Source organism: Struthio camelus, chromosome 1 (assembly GCF_040807025.1).
Source record: "Struthio camelus isolate bStrCam1 chromosome 1, bStrCam1.hap1, whole genome shotgun sequence".
NCBI lineage: Eukaryota > Metazoa > Chordata > Aves > Struthioniformes > Struthionidae > Struthio > Struthio camelus.
In genome coordinates this window covers 142,442,051-142,455,782 of record NC_090942.1, presented here as the reverse complement: position 1 = coordinate 142,455,782, position 13,732 = coordinate 142,442,051, and the positions used below count along the sequence as shown (strand labels likewise).

The following is a 13,732-nucleotide window of genomic DNA, read 5'->3' as shown; positions in this document are numbered from 1 at the left end:
TGTCACTTGGAATAGTTAATTTACATGCAACATACTTCTGACTATGCTTTCTCCTCAGGAAAAATGCATTTGTTATTGTTGTTGCAAAAAATAAAAAAATCCATAAACCCTTTTTAAAAATAATTAGGTCAAGGGGGAAAAAAGCACTAGATGTTCTAATGGTCACAAACTACATAGGGAAGAGTAAACAAGCTTTCAGTTTAATCCTGCAGGATTACAACCTGCTCTGTCTCTCTCTGCCTCCGTCCCCTATCAGATATCCTATAGACGGAGGATGCAGTCACATGATTGTTACTGCTTCCTCCCCATGACATCATTGCTTTTGCAGCCATACCACCAAAAGAAAGGATGCTATTAAAATCTTTGGGACTGGGCTAAATGATGTTGTATTGCAGGTAAGCAGCATAATTCTTGAAAAACTAATTTGCCAGTTGCTCCTGTGCTGCCATCCCAGAGCTCCAGCTCTGTTGAGCAGAGTTTGTGCTTAAAGCAAACAGTTTCCGTGCGAGCAGAGGGTTTGCAGGTGCAGAAGCTGCTTGCTAGCTCTTTACTGATCTTCCGGCTGACATCTCCAGTGGAAATGCTGCCAGCTGGAGCTTTAAAGCTGAAGAAGGCCCATTGTCCGTGTGTTTTGGTAGGGGTCCTTCCTGTGTCTGCTAAATTCTGTATTTACATGAGCAGCCATCATTTCAGTCGTGCAGAGGGAGAACAGCAATATTGTTTTGGTTATGTTCCTGTTTTTTCCTGGTTGACTAAAGGAAGTTGTTGTAGAGAGAGAGCTTAAAAAGGAGTGAGGATTAACTTGCTTAGGGGGTTAGCAAATGTATTTTTGGAAAGAGGATTTTCCTTTATTATTAACTTTTGCTGACATAGTTTGAAAGTACCTAGCCTGGCAGGTTTCTTGCATAATTTGCTGTAGTGTAAGATCGGTTTTGTTTGTCGTCCAGCATAAGGAAGAAAAAAAAATTTTCCAGGAAGGACATATGAGATGGCAAGCAGATTTTTACTTCTTGCACCAAAATGCTGAAAAATCTTAACAAAATGAATTTTTCAGACTGTTGGTATTTATGTAGCAAAGTCCAGGATCTGTTCTCTTTTTCTGCTGTAGGAGTTTAATTAAATGCTCCTTACAAATATATAAAGACATATATTTGCACAGGAAATATGTTGAGTCTTACAAAGGTTTTTTTCTGGATTGCCTTTTTTATTTATTTTTGCTTTTTATTTGCATTTTTTATTTTTCATGTTTATTTTTTATGCAAATACTAGAATGCAAGAGGCTGAAATCATTTCTGAGCCTATACCAGTCAGAAAAAGAAAATTATCCTGATTTTATGCGTTAAGAATTTTGATGAATAATTTTTTGCCTTTACTGGAGAATGGAGGATGACTCAGCCGCAGCCGCATCAGGCAGATAGTCAGGTGACTTTTCAGTCAACAGTATGCAGGAAGTTTTTGTTCTTGAAAATCCCGTCCTTTGTTCAAATAAATTTTTCCCACTATTGAGAAATCCGACAATTTGGCATGCACAGGGTCTCTGTGTGTACACCCATATACTTGTGGGGGAGACTGCGGATCTCCTCTGTTGAAATGTGTTGCATGTCCTAGTGAAAGATGAATTCAGGATTCATGTGATGGGGTATGTAATCACCGCAGAATCCGGAAGTGTGAAAAATTTAGCATGTTATGAAGAATTGAAAGCAATCGAGCAAACAGGACAACAGTTTCTCAAGCTATATATAGCAAGAGGCTAACTAGGAGGGAAAAGGGGAATCTAAACTGGAAAAGAAAAAAGGCAATTTCACTTCTTTATAGACCTCTGTTTTTCAGCACTAAGGCACAAAAGTGATAGACATACATATGTGAAAGTCATATTATGGGAACATAGTAAGGGTTATATTCTGATGGTGCCAGTTCTGAGGTTTTTGGTTTTTTTTAAACTTCCTCTGGAAAGTCAAGAGAACTGTTGGGTTAGTTCTTTCTGGCACCTAAAAGTATGCTGATTTATGTTCTTGTTCACAGTACGCAACGAGACTTGGCAATTTGTTCATATGAAGTACATGCTAGAATTGCAACCCGTATGTTTTACAAGTATAATCTGTTTTGCCCCCATCCAGGATCCTATTTGTATTTCATAGTGAAATATATACAAAATAGAATGTATAGATTGCCATATATATAGGTATATATAACTGCTGATCTGAGTCGGGCATTTTTTGAGCAAGAAGGACCAAGTACCAGTCTAAATGTATACTGGGGCAACTCAGAAATTAAATAGCAGTTTAGGGACTTAGGTCCTTAGTAGCTAGCAATGTGACCTTGAAAATCCCCATTCTGAGCTATCCTACCCTGGAAGCATCAGGGCAGCTGAGGAGGTGCTTCAGCTTTGGATGTGGAGGTATGGTGGTCAGACCTAGTGCCCAGTGTCTGGGAGCATCAGGAATTGCCTCAGCCTCAACAGAGCAGGGATATCTGGAGGCCTGGGAGCTACAGGTGTGTTTGGCTCATGTCACTCTGGACACCTACGTGAACTGGTTTCTGGTGGTGCCCTTCTCTCTGCTGCAGAAGGTAGTGGCTGGTAGCTTTTAAAACATGACTGGACGAGGAGGAAGAGATGGCATTGGAGTGAAAGGTTTGCCCCATAGCCAGATCCTTCCTGTCTGCCTGGAGCAAAAGGGCCCTTCCTTTCAGGAGAGTGCCGTAACCACACTGGTGTAGGCACTGCTCCAGTTTGAAGGTGACAGATTTTGAAAGTTGAAGATTCATTGAGCTGGAGGGTAAAGTAAGTAGGATCACGGCTGTAGCCTAGTGTTTGTGGTAGGAAGGAGAAAGCAGCGAGGCTCTAACCCTGTTGGTGTATTTGACATTAGCAGTGTCAGGTAAAATGGGTTGAAGCCCCCACCCTTGCCTTGCTGAGAGCAGTAGCGTAGGGACCCAGATGGGGCTCTCCAGAGCGGTGAGTGAGTCCTGCTGGGCCAACTCTGGGCTGCCTTATGCTGTCATCCCCCCACCTGCTCCGTAAGACACCGCTGGTGCTTAACGCAAAGTACAGCATCACATGTTTAACTAAAACTTAAGTGTTTTAGTGGTTAGCGTTACGTAGCATAAGCCTCTCCTGCATCTGGCCTGCTCTTAGTTCAACTTGGTGCACGACCTACAAACAGCAATACAGTGCCCGTAGGTACCGGTCCTTGTCCAATTTGCTTTTGCCATCAGGTTTCAGCTTGTAAGATGCCCAAGGTGTATGTGTGTGTTAATTTTCTGTTTAGTGAAACAGAATCAGGTTGTAGAGTAGGAGTCTAATTAGTTTTGTGTGCGCAGGCATACACACACGTGAAAAAACTATTGGTTTTTTCAAATTTCTTTTGTAGTCCGTAGTCCATAAAAAATAAAAATCACACATGATTCACAGTTAATGTCAAATGGAAACTCTGGCAGGAGTAGCATAGATCGCTATTCATAAAACACTTAACAGGTTGCGCTCATACACATCACAAAGAAAGTGTTTCCCAGTTGTGCAGGTGGGGTAACTTCCTTGCAGAGATATGAAGTAACTTGTCTACCAGTGCACAGCAGATCAGCATGAATGCAACAATAAAAACCGGAGTCCTGTGTGCCGGAAAACATTGCCATGTTTCCTCATGAAAATGACTCACTGCCTCCGCTAGATGAGAAGCAACACAGTAGGACAGATTAATGGCTTTTCTAATGCAGATGTATCAAGCCTTATTTTAAGCTGAATACTTAAAAAGGCTTGCAGTGAGAGGTACAGCTAATGAAGTTAAAGATACCAGTTGAGGGGGGAGTTTTTTTAGGAGTAACTACGGTCTAGGGTAGCTCCCTTCTTGATAGCACAGCTCTTTTCTCTCAATGTATTTTCTTTTTCACAGTCTTTTCGCACCATATTTTTCTCCCTTAATCCAATCATTTTCTGAGTGAGGAGACAAAACCCAGTCCTGCAAAGCTGGGAAGAGTGCGGTGCAAACAGGGAAACTGTGCAGCACCCCCGTCCCTTCTGCCCTGGTTTGGAGCTCTGGGGAGCAAGAACAGCTGCTCCAAGAGCTGCTGGACCCAGGAAAAGTCACCCTCTGCTTTATTTAATTAAGGGCGCTAGAGGGAAACTGAGAATAGGAGCTATACATGCTACTAAACTGCAGATTTTTCCAAAATCTCCCGTCTTCTAAATGCTAGTTTCTTATCCAACACTCTCTAGGGCTTCTGAATTTTGTCTAATTAAATCAGAGCAGATTTAGCAGAGGGGCATCCTGTAATAAAGATGGTTCATGCGAATGACGGGCTTTCTGTAGCCAGCAATACTTCACACGTGCTTCTTCCACGTCCCTAGCATTAACTGACCAAATTTCTTGGAGGTACTTTTAAGGCTCTCCGGAAACAGCAAAGAAAAGTGAGTTTAGCATTTTCCCCTTGAGCTGGTTTTGGGTTACGGGAGTGCAAAACTTCCACTTGGAACTTGCAGGGAAAGAGCTGCGCTTTTCTTCCCTTCCCTTTCTGACATAAGTGAACAGCTGAGCTAATTTTGCTCAAACTTTCCAAGAAAACTCAAACTGAGACCAGACTCTGGATATTTCCTACCAAAAGGAATTTGCCCCAAAAGGGAGAAATAACCTGGGAAAGAGCAGGGAGCAGGCCGAGAGCGCGAGGCGGCTGCGGCCGATAACGCTACCTAGGAAGGATCCTGCTTCGGCAGAGGGAAGCCTCATAATTCAGAGGCCACCCAGGAGGAGGACAGGAGAGAGGGAATCAGGCCATGAATTGCTACTACTGCTGCTCCTGTTGCCAAAAAGGGGTGGGAAGTCCTGGCAGTCTGTTACCAACTCCCATTCCCACTGTGCTGCCAAGGACACAGCTTGCCCTGGCCCTTTGAGCTGCCATGTGCGCCGGGGCCCCCCCCCCCGTGCCTCGCTTTGCCTGCGTTTCTGGCCCGCTCCGCTATCACCGCTGTGCTCGTGCCATTAGCACGTGCCGCAGTTGAGAACTAATGTTTGCAGATTGCGGTTCAATCTGGAGCAGTTTCTTGTGCTTCAGTTTTCCACCTTTTATCCCAAACATCTTCCCCCACCCTTTCTTCCAGGACCTCTCCCCTGTGATCTGATGCCCTGTGTTTTTTGAGCCTTGCTGTGGCTTCATAATTTTTTCCATAGAGGTTACTCAGGGTAAAACTACACATCAAAGATTTGCTGAATTTAGCCTGCCTTGCCCTATCATAGCAGGAAACTGTGTGGTAACGGAGCCATACATGAAAATGCTGCAATATTTTAAAATAATATTCCAGACATTGCAGCCAGCTGCTGTTGTATTTTGGAAGGTGGTAGAAAATTTGCTGTATTATTTACTCAAGTATGGGAGCCCTGCAGTTAATCCTAGAATTATAAAAAAATGAATTTGCCAATTTTAATTTCTTCTTCCCTCTGTATTTTCCCGGTTTAACTGTTCTCCACTTCCTATGTGTCGTATTATGTTTCTAAAAAGGCCTGTAACTGGGTTCTGGTATTTTTTTTTTTTTGATTTCTGACGAGTCAGGACTTGCTGTAATCCAAGGCCATTTTAACATTTTTCTAAAAACACTGTTAAGACAGAATAAATAAATAATAAATCAACTGTCTTGTTCAGTCTGAGGCTTTTAAAATAATTGCCCGTTGATCTTTTTCAGCCTGCAGAAAACTGCCAGTTTAACTCAATAGTGGTTCAGCCTTCTTGCTTTTTCTAAAGACATCTTGTATATCATTACTTGATAGCATTTTACTCCTTGTTTAGAAGAATGTTTCATAACCCTTTAACTGTCTCCTATATATTGAGTGGGGTGAGACTTCACATAGCTGTTACTAGATCATCTGCTCATATGTGTAGTTAGTTGCTGATGTGGAAGTCTTTTTAAAAAAAAACCATAAGATTTCCTATATCGTGGATATGGACAACTTAATTTTCATTATATTTTGACACTCAATATCTGGAGCTTAACACAAATATCTTTTATCTCTAAACATCGAAGAACTGACAGAGACTAAGCAATGAAATATGAGGCCTTTCTTCCCACCTCCAGTGTAAGGCAACGTGGATCCCAGTGATGCTACCTATGTAATATTTGCTCACAAAATCAGGTATTTTTAGAATAATCATGTGAATAACTGTTTGAATTATATTATCTGGTTATTCACATCATTGCTCGAACATTATGAAATGTTTTCTATGTAAAAGTAAAAGACCAGGAAATGATGCATTACATGTCTTTGGAAGAGGCAGGTCTACTGATGTGACGGTGATGTCAAACAGGCCTATTTGTGGGCTGCGCAAGACAGCCGCAGCTTGGCTTCAGTGCCTTTTCTTCTCGGAGGCTGCGAGATGGGACCTTTTCTTACTTGCCTTTGTTTCTATAGACTTCTACATAGCTGTTTTTTGGATCTTTTTTCCTCCACCAATTTTGTGAGTAAATCTAAGTCTCTTTAAAAAAGAAAAGAAAATTCTATTGATCTTCAAACCCTTATTTCACCCCTTTTTTGTTTATCCTCATACACTCTTGTCTACAGGTGTCTGCAAAGTGCTTCTACCAACATTGATTTATATGAATGATATGTGAGTTTTGAATATCTTTTTCATGGTATTTGGAACAAATTCTAAACATCTTTGATTTAAATCATCTTTCTGTTTTAAGAGCACGACATCATTAGCTGTTTGTATGATGACCTTATGTAGAGAACCGTGTTAGCACCTGCATTGGCAGAATGGGATGCAGCCCAAGGTTGACACCTACACTATACAAGAAAAAGTCTAAAATTGAATAAATTATTTTTCTGTCTCTCAGCTCATCAAACCCTTTCTTTGAAAGAGTAGCTTTGATGGGAGCACAGAGAGCTGCAGTGCAACCTGTGTCCATCTGCTGGAGCCACACTGTTCATTTCCTCTTGAGCATCTGTTGCCACCCCCCAGAAGGCTGCTCTCTTTCATGGATAGCTTGTTCATCTTCATATGTTGTTGTCACTTCCCTGACCTCTTCTGCCCTTTCTAAGGAGAAATGTCCGTGTTGATTCATCTAATGTGATCTGAAAAAAACAGAACAAATACTTCTGATCTGGACAGTCCAGATCTGGGAGCATGGCCTTGAAATATATAGCTAATCTAGATGCAAACTATTGTAACTGTGACATTTTGGAAGTTGACTGGTGAGGTAACTCAGATATGAACTACTCTAAACATGAGCAAGACATAAACAGTAACATGAAATCCTGATACGGAGCTGGAAAGCATCTACCTTGTCAAACTGGACTTGGGGATCCCCACAGGTTCTGTTCCTTAGACAGACTTTGGTACTGTGGATCCTCAAACACTGAGAATCATCAAAAAATTTGGTTGAAAGAGGCCTCTGGAGGTCTTCTAGTCCAACCTCTTGCTGAAAGCAGGGCCAAGTTTAAAGTTACATGAGGTTGCTCAGGACTTTGCCCAGTCAAGTTTTGAAATTCATCCAGGGATAGAGTGTATATAAGCTCTCTGGACAACATTTTCTAGCGCTTACCTGGTCATACTGTGGAGAATTCTGGGGAATTTTTTTCTCTCTCTCTTTTTTTTTTTTTATATACATCTCAAAGGAGTTTGCCTTGCAGCTAGTGACCATTTCCTCTTGACCTTTTACTGTGCACCTTTGAGAAGAGCCTTCCTCCATCTTCTCTATAACCCCCTTCTAGACAGTGGAAGTGGATTTACATTCCCCCTTCACCTTCTTGTCTCCAGGCTAAACAAACATAGTTTTCCCATCCTCTTCTCCAAAAGGCATATGCTTCAGATCCCTAATCTTTTCACCGTACTTTTTATTCATGTCTTTCAAAGTGACCTCGTAATAACCTTGTTTACTGATTTTCTGCACTATTGCACCTATTTTCTCCTGCTAGGCAATACTGGAGGGCTGCCGTGTAACTGCTTTCCATTCTGAGACCACTTCCCTGCACAGGCCCTTAACAGTATCCTCTTCTGAGTTATGAGGTCTTCACGTGAGCCTCTTTTTGAATGCTAACTTCTTTAGCTTACTCTGAAGACAGCAGTGATCTCCTAATGAGCTAGATTCAAGGCCTAGGTGGAGAGTTCTCTGTTTCCATCTGTGTGACTAGGGGTAACTCCCTTGGCATGGGGAATGGATGGAGTCTGAGAGAGCACCCAGATCTCACTGTGCCTTGATCCATTGCAGGGTGCAGGCAGGGCATGCCTGAAGGTGTGTAAACTCTATCTCAACTCTGAAGGGTCTACAATGATTATGGTCGCTAAGTAGCAGAAACATCATGTTTCATGACTGTAGGTTAAGACAATGGGTCTATGCCAGGAAACAGAAATACTACAGCAGTCCGTGAATAACAAGGCCATTTCATTTGACAGAATAAATCACAAAACTCATAGGTTTGGAGATGCCTTTGCTTGACAGATCACACTGATCAGTTTGTGGCAAGAAGTGTTAATGGCTGTGAAAGTGGGGTACAATGTTTGGCTTTTTTGAGCTCAAAGCTTTTGGCTTTTGAGCTCAGAACAGTCAACAAACATATCAAGGCCCCAGGGAGAGACAAATCATCCATCAGTGCGAAAGAGTTTTGTGATTTTTTGGCCTTTGGTAAAATGGTAAGATTGCATTGTTCACAATCAGGTCCTATGCAAAAATAAGTCCTGGACATTTTCACACCCTCCGCCCCAGCCCCTTTAGTCTGTGCAGTGCATGCTGTCATATCACACAGGATGAAGACAACTTACCTGCCGCCCATTCAGATCAGTGGTGTGTTCACCTCTGGTAGAGCGATGATTAAAACGACTGTAAATCATTTTGAAAGCCTTACACTTGAAATAGAAGATCCCCTGGTTTCCCATTGAACATATATTGACACCACAGCATAGAAAAGCCCTGAGGCATACTGAATTCTGCTTTTGACTGTCAGCTAACTCCTGCCACATTTGGAGGAGATGGACTAGATGATGCTTTGGATACCCTGGAAAAGTCACGCCAAACAAATGTGAATTAAGGAACTTGTAACACTCTTTTAGGCTTTCCCTTTCTTCCCTCATCCTCTTGCCAGATTTATTTCTTCCTTATGCTACAGCAGAAGAGTCACTGAAAGAGATATCCGTTGTTGCTTGCATATTGTTATGTTTTGCATTGCAAAACCCACACTACTATCTTCAAGGAAAGCAGGGTAAAGATGAAAGCATGTAGGTGAATGTTCATCTACTAAAAATATTTTAGGTGTTAAAGTATTTCAGTAACTGATCTGTTGAAAGTAACTTAAAACTTGTTGGAATTGCATTGAAAAGCCTGCTGTCTGCTTCAGTGCAACATGTCCAATTAAAACAGAAAACAGGATGAAGAGAATGTAGCATGGAACTAGCAGGTCTAATAGCAATAGGCAAAGGCCAAGACTTTTCCTTTGATGACTGCTCAGCTAGTTGTTTCCCATCAGTATACTTTTCAGCTTCTTTGAACCACGGGATGTTTTTGTCTGTGCTTGCCATGTCAGATATATTTCAGATCAGATGAGTCACCGTAATACCTAAAATGTCAATTCACCAGTATAGCTGTTCTCTCTGTGGCTTTTACATTCATACATGCTGTAACAGTGCTATAAAGCTGAGAGGTTGTTAGTATTTCCATTATAGATATAATTTATCCTTCTTCCATAAAACTTAGCTCCCAGCTGCAGTGTATCATACAGTTGGTCTGAATCACAAGAAGATGAATTTGCTCACTGAAACACGTGCAGAAAAAACATGTCCTTAAGTATAATAAGAATGCTACCTTTTGGTTCTTTAAAAAATAATAACAAAGGAATGAATGTAACAAAACCGAACTACAGTCTGTGTGGTACCTGCTGTACTTGTTTGTGTGTCCCAACCTCTTCCCCGTACTGCGCTCGTGTCCTGGAATCTGTGGGCTTGTTTGCAGGCACTAGTCTCTTTGCCTTCTTTACATGAGAGGCTTCAGTGATTAAATACTTTAAAATTATCTCGCTTCTTACAATTATCAAGCTTCATGGGCTCATCCTGGGGCTTCATCTTTTATTGCAGCTCCTCTCATACTACATCTCAACGTCTGTAGGGCAGTATCTGTTTCTTTCTGACTTTAAAATATCAAGTGTCAAACACAGTTAGTTGGGAGATCTGGGAGTGAATGACAGGTTGGCCCCGGGCCAGGGTCTCTGGAAGATGTCTAGGGGCAGTCAGGAGAGGCTAAATCCCCAGTCTTGCACCATGGTTTCTCTTGATTTATGAACTGATTCTTGCCAGGACTCGCTCCATCTACAGGACAGGAGTGGTCTGGGATGGGTCTAAATCCAGGGAAATCTGCTAATCAGACTCCCAGAAGGAACCCTCTGAGTTCTCGAAATACTTGGTTCAGTTGAATTTCTTTGTTTCCTCATTGAGCTTTTAGCAAGAATCTGTTTGCAATTATTAGAACAGAGTATTGGAAAAAATGCTCAGTTTTAGACGTACTAAGCTATTCAATAAAAACGAGAGCTTACTATGAAGAGCTGAAGAAGGATCTCACCGTATTAAGTCACAAGGGATAAAATAGCAGATATATGTCAGAATCAATAAAGACAGAGTAATGAGGAGAACGACCCTAAAAGAACATAAAATGATGGCTCTGAACCAGCCAATGTATCTTATGAAAGATATCCTGGAGTTATATGCAGCAGACTGTTTGATGAAAATGTTGGATGTGTGCCCTAGTAAAAGCTATTGGAATGCCAGGAATTATTAGGAAAAGAATAGGGGACTAAGCGGGAAACATTTACTCTTACACAAATTATCAGCACCTGGAAAAGTAGTGAGAAGAACAGCAAGGACGTCTAAGATGCAGAATGGCAACGGGACAAAATGCACATGCTAAGTAGTTACCCAGCAGCGTAACAAGATTCAAGACCTTTCAATATAGAAGGTTTTCATTGTCATTATTCATGTGGCAGGAGTGGTTAAGAATTGCACTCCTTACTATTTTTGCATGTATCTGTATTTTCTTTTGGGTGGTTAGGGTCAGACTCATTTGATGAGATGCGGATGCTTACAGTCTGACAGCTGTAATCAGTGAATGGAAATTGGCTCTGTTAGGGAACAATTCACCTCATGCTAATGTAGATGTCTAAAAACATGAGCTAAATTGCACCTGGAAGGAGTTTCTCTCATTAGCTGTGAAAGGAGTCTAGATTCCAGTGTCTAGAGTCTAGTGTAGATTTCTAATGTTAGACAAGACAACTCACATCAGCAATGCTCATACTTTCACCATCAGTCAGAGTGGATTGCTCTAGTAAACCTGGCTACAATTCATCTTTGAATGAGATTCATTTGCCCTTAAGTTATGTGCATTAAACTAAAATGTCTATGACCGAGCTATTTCTGTTAGGCTCAGTACGGCCAGCAGAGAAACAGGCATCTCTAGAGGCTAAGTTAGCTCATCGTGAAATAAACTTTGGAGATGCTTTGCTTCCGAAGCCGAAGTTAGGTGAGACAAAAATGCAAAATAAAGAGAAATAAAGAAATGTGTTTGGGGCTTTGCTCTTAGGACATGAGATGGGAACTCTGTAGTATTCAGTTCACAATTGCTATAGCCAGAGTTTATTTACTATAATTGGGATTTACATAAACTGATATCACATCTCTGCTTTTAAGAGTATGGTATTTGAAGTGAAGTTTAAGGCTAATAATCGTCCAGCTGCAATTTTTACACCAAGGTTTTGGAAGGCTACCTGGAGTCCAAAATTTGCTTGTTTTCTAAGTCTTCCATGGCTCTGTGGTCTCCAGGACTTTTCTCTCTCCCTGAACATGTTCTGTAGCACGTATTTTGGGGTAGATTCAGGCTGAGATTGTAATTATCCTGCATACTTGTGGTCTGGCCTAGTATTATCCATCACAATACTGTCATGTGTTGAGCCTTGGCAACACACTTAAAAAGATACTTTTTTATGTGATATAACCAGCATTTGGGGTATTTTCCTTGTAGCATTAAGGAAAAAAGCCAAGATTTTCAGCATGTCAGTTCCCAGAAGTTTGTTTATATTATAGGGGGGGCTGCCTGGATACGGGCAAGCAGTCTGAACTGCATATTCTGTACAGGTACTTCTTCACTGTGCAGAAATAATTGATTGAAGTAAATAGCCAGCAAAATATCAGTGCAAACTCTTCCTAGCACAGTGGTATGAAATAATAGCATGGTCTAATCCATTCACCTGGTTTCCGCTTCCGGTTCCAGTTCTCAGTTGCGCTTTACAAGACACTGAAGTCAAGATCCACTTGTAACTTCAGCTCCTTAGTGTCAACCACAGCATCCCACCTTCACACTCTCATTTTCCTTAGGAAATGTAGGAGTGTGTTCTCATCTGTTTTGCTAAGTACTGCTATTTTTCAATTGTCACTCCTTTCAACTGCTGCTTTTTAAATTGCCTCAGTCCTGTGGCGGATTATTTGTGCTCAAACAGCACTGTATGAGATACCTACTCCACGTTTGGTTTCCTTCCCCAGGCTGTGACTCCTTTGCTTGATTCTCTTTCAGAAAAACATGTAATGGTGCTTGGAGATTACTTGATTTCCACACTTAAAAGTGCTTCTATAAAATTATAACGGTGACCTGCTGTTTGCATTTAAGATAATGCTTTTCTCAGCTGCTTGTGCTGAGCACATTATCTGTGTAATCCAAAAAGTCCTATCCAGCAGAGTGCAAAGAAGTAGACACTTACAAAGTTGAGTATTGATACTTGCTATATCCCTGAAATCACCACCAGGGAAAAAAATTAAATGGATAGCATTCAAGTAAAAGAGCTGAAAATTAAGGGGGGAAAAAAAAAGAAGTAAATAAAGAGGGCTGAGCATAGCAGCAGATTAGGGTTCATGGACAGTTGATTAAAAACTTATCTGCCACATTTTTGAATATTCTAATCATGGAATTGGGATATTTTCTCACTGATTCAAAGATCCAAATTATGTACATATGAAATCACCCTGTCTGTATCGGAAGAAAGATACAGGTCATAGTATTTAGTATTGTACTAACCTTTTCAAATCACCTGTAAAAGTTATCTCGCATCTCTCAAGGAGTTAAAGACTCTCCAGAGTTGGTTCTCTAAAACTCCTGAAGTCTGTATCCATCATCATTTTTTTCTTATGTATTATTGTTGAGGTCATGCTAACCTCATCTACAGTTAGCTACTTTTAAGTCAGCTGCTTTAGTTTACAGACCCTGGATACTCTCCTAAAGACCCCATTTCCTAGATACCTATTTTAGGATGGATGTGATTAACTGCTCTTTAGAGCAGCACATCCTTCTCTGTCTCTAGAGGCACCTTAGATGATTGTTACAGTCTAGACACCAAACTTCTGGGTGGCTGAAGTTGGATAGATGAATCCAACCCTGTGTGCCTAAATTGCTTTATTTACTCTATTCTTATGCTACTAAAGGCTCCTCTTATCAGGCATGATGTCAGCCTTTTCTGGAGCCTGTCATATTAGTGACTACCTTGGGACCTGATCTTTCAAAGAAGGAGACTCTGTCATTTTTGCACCTAGCCAGATGTTGCTGAGGTCTCTGTGGGAGAGAGAGGTACAGTGGTTCTGAGTTAACTTTTTTATGCTTTGCTTACGATCATTGCAAAAACTAGGTAGAGTTTCCTGGGCTTTAGAGCAACGAACATGGATATTTTAGTTCTTTCATATCTGTAAGTCTGTAAGCCCAGAGAGCATCTTTCTAGGAAGCTCT

The 13,732-nt window shown here is 41.1% G+C and overlaps 1 protein-coding gene across 2 annotated transcripts in view; it reads left to right on the top strand.

Annotated features, from left to right (window-relative positions):
- Positions 1-298: 298 nt before the first annotated feature.
- CLCN4 (chloride voltage-gated channel 4) overlaps positions 299-13,732 on the top strand; it is a 48,719-nt gene continuing 35,285 nt past the window's right edge. Inside the window, exon 1 of one of the 2 annotated variants that reach the window (XM_009683679.2) lies at positions 299-395. The gene's annotated coding sequence lies outside the window, so the exon portion shown is untranslated. Of the gene's footprint in view, positions 396-556; positions 635-13,732 lie in introns of those variants that run through there. The other variant, XM_009683680.2, reaches the window with a different exon arrangement.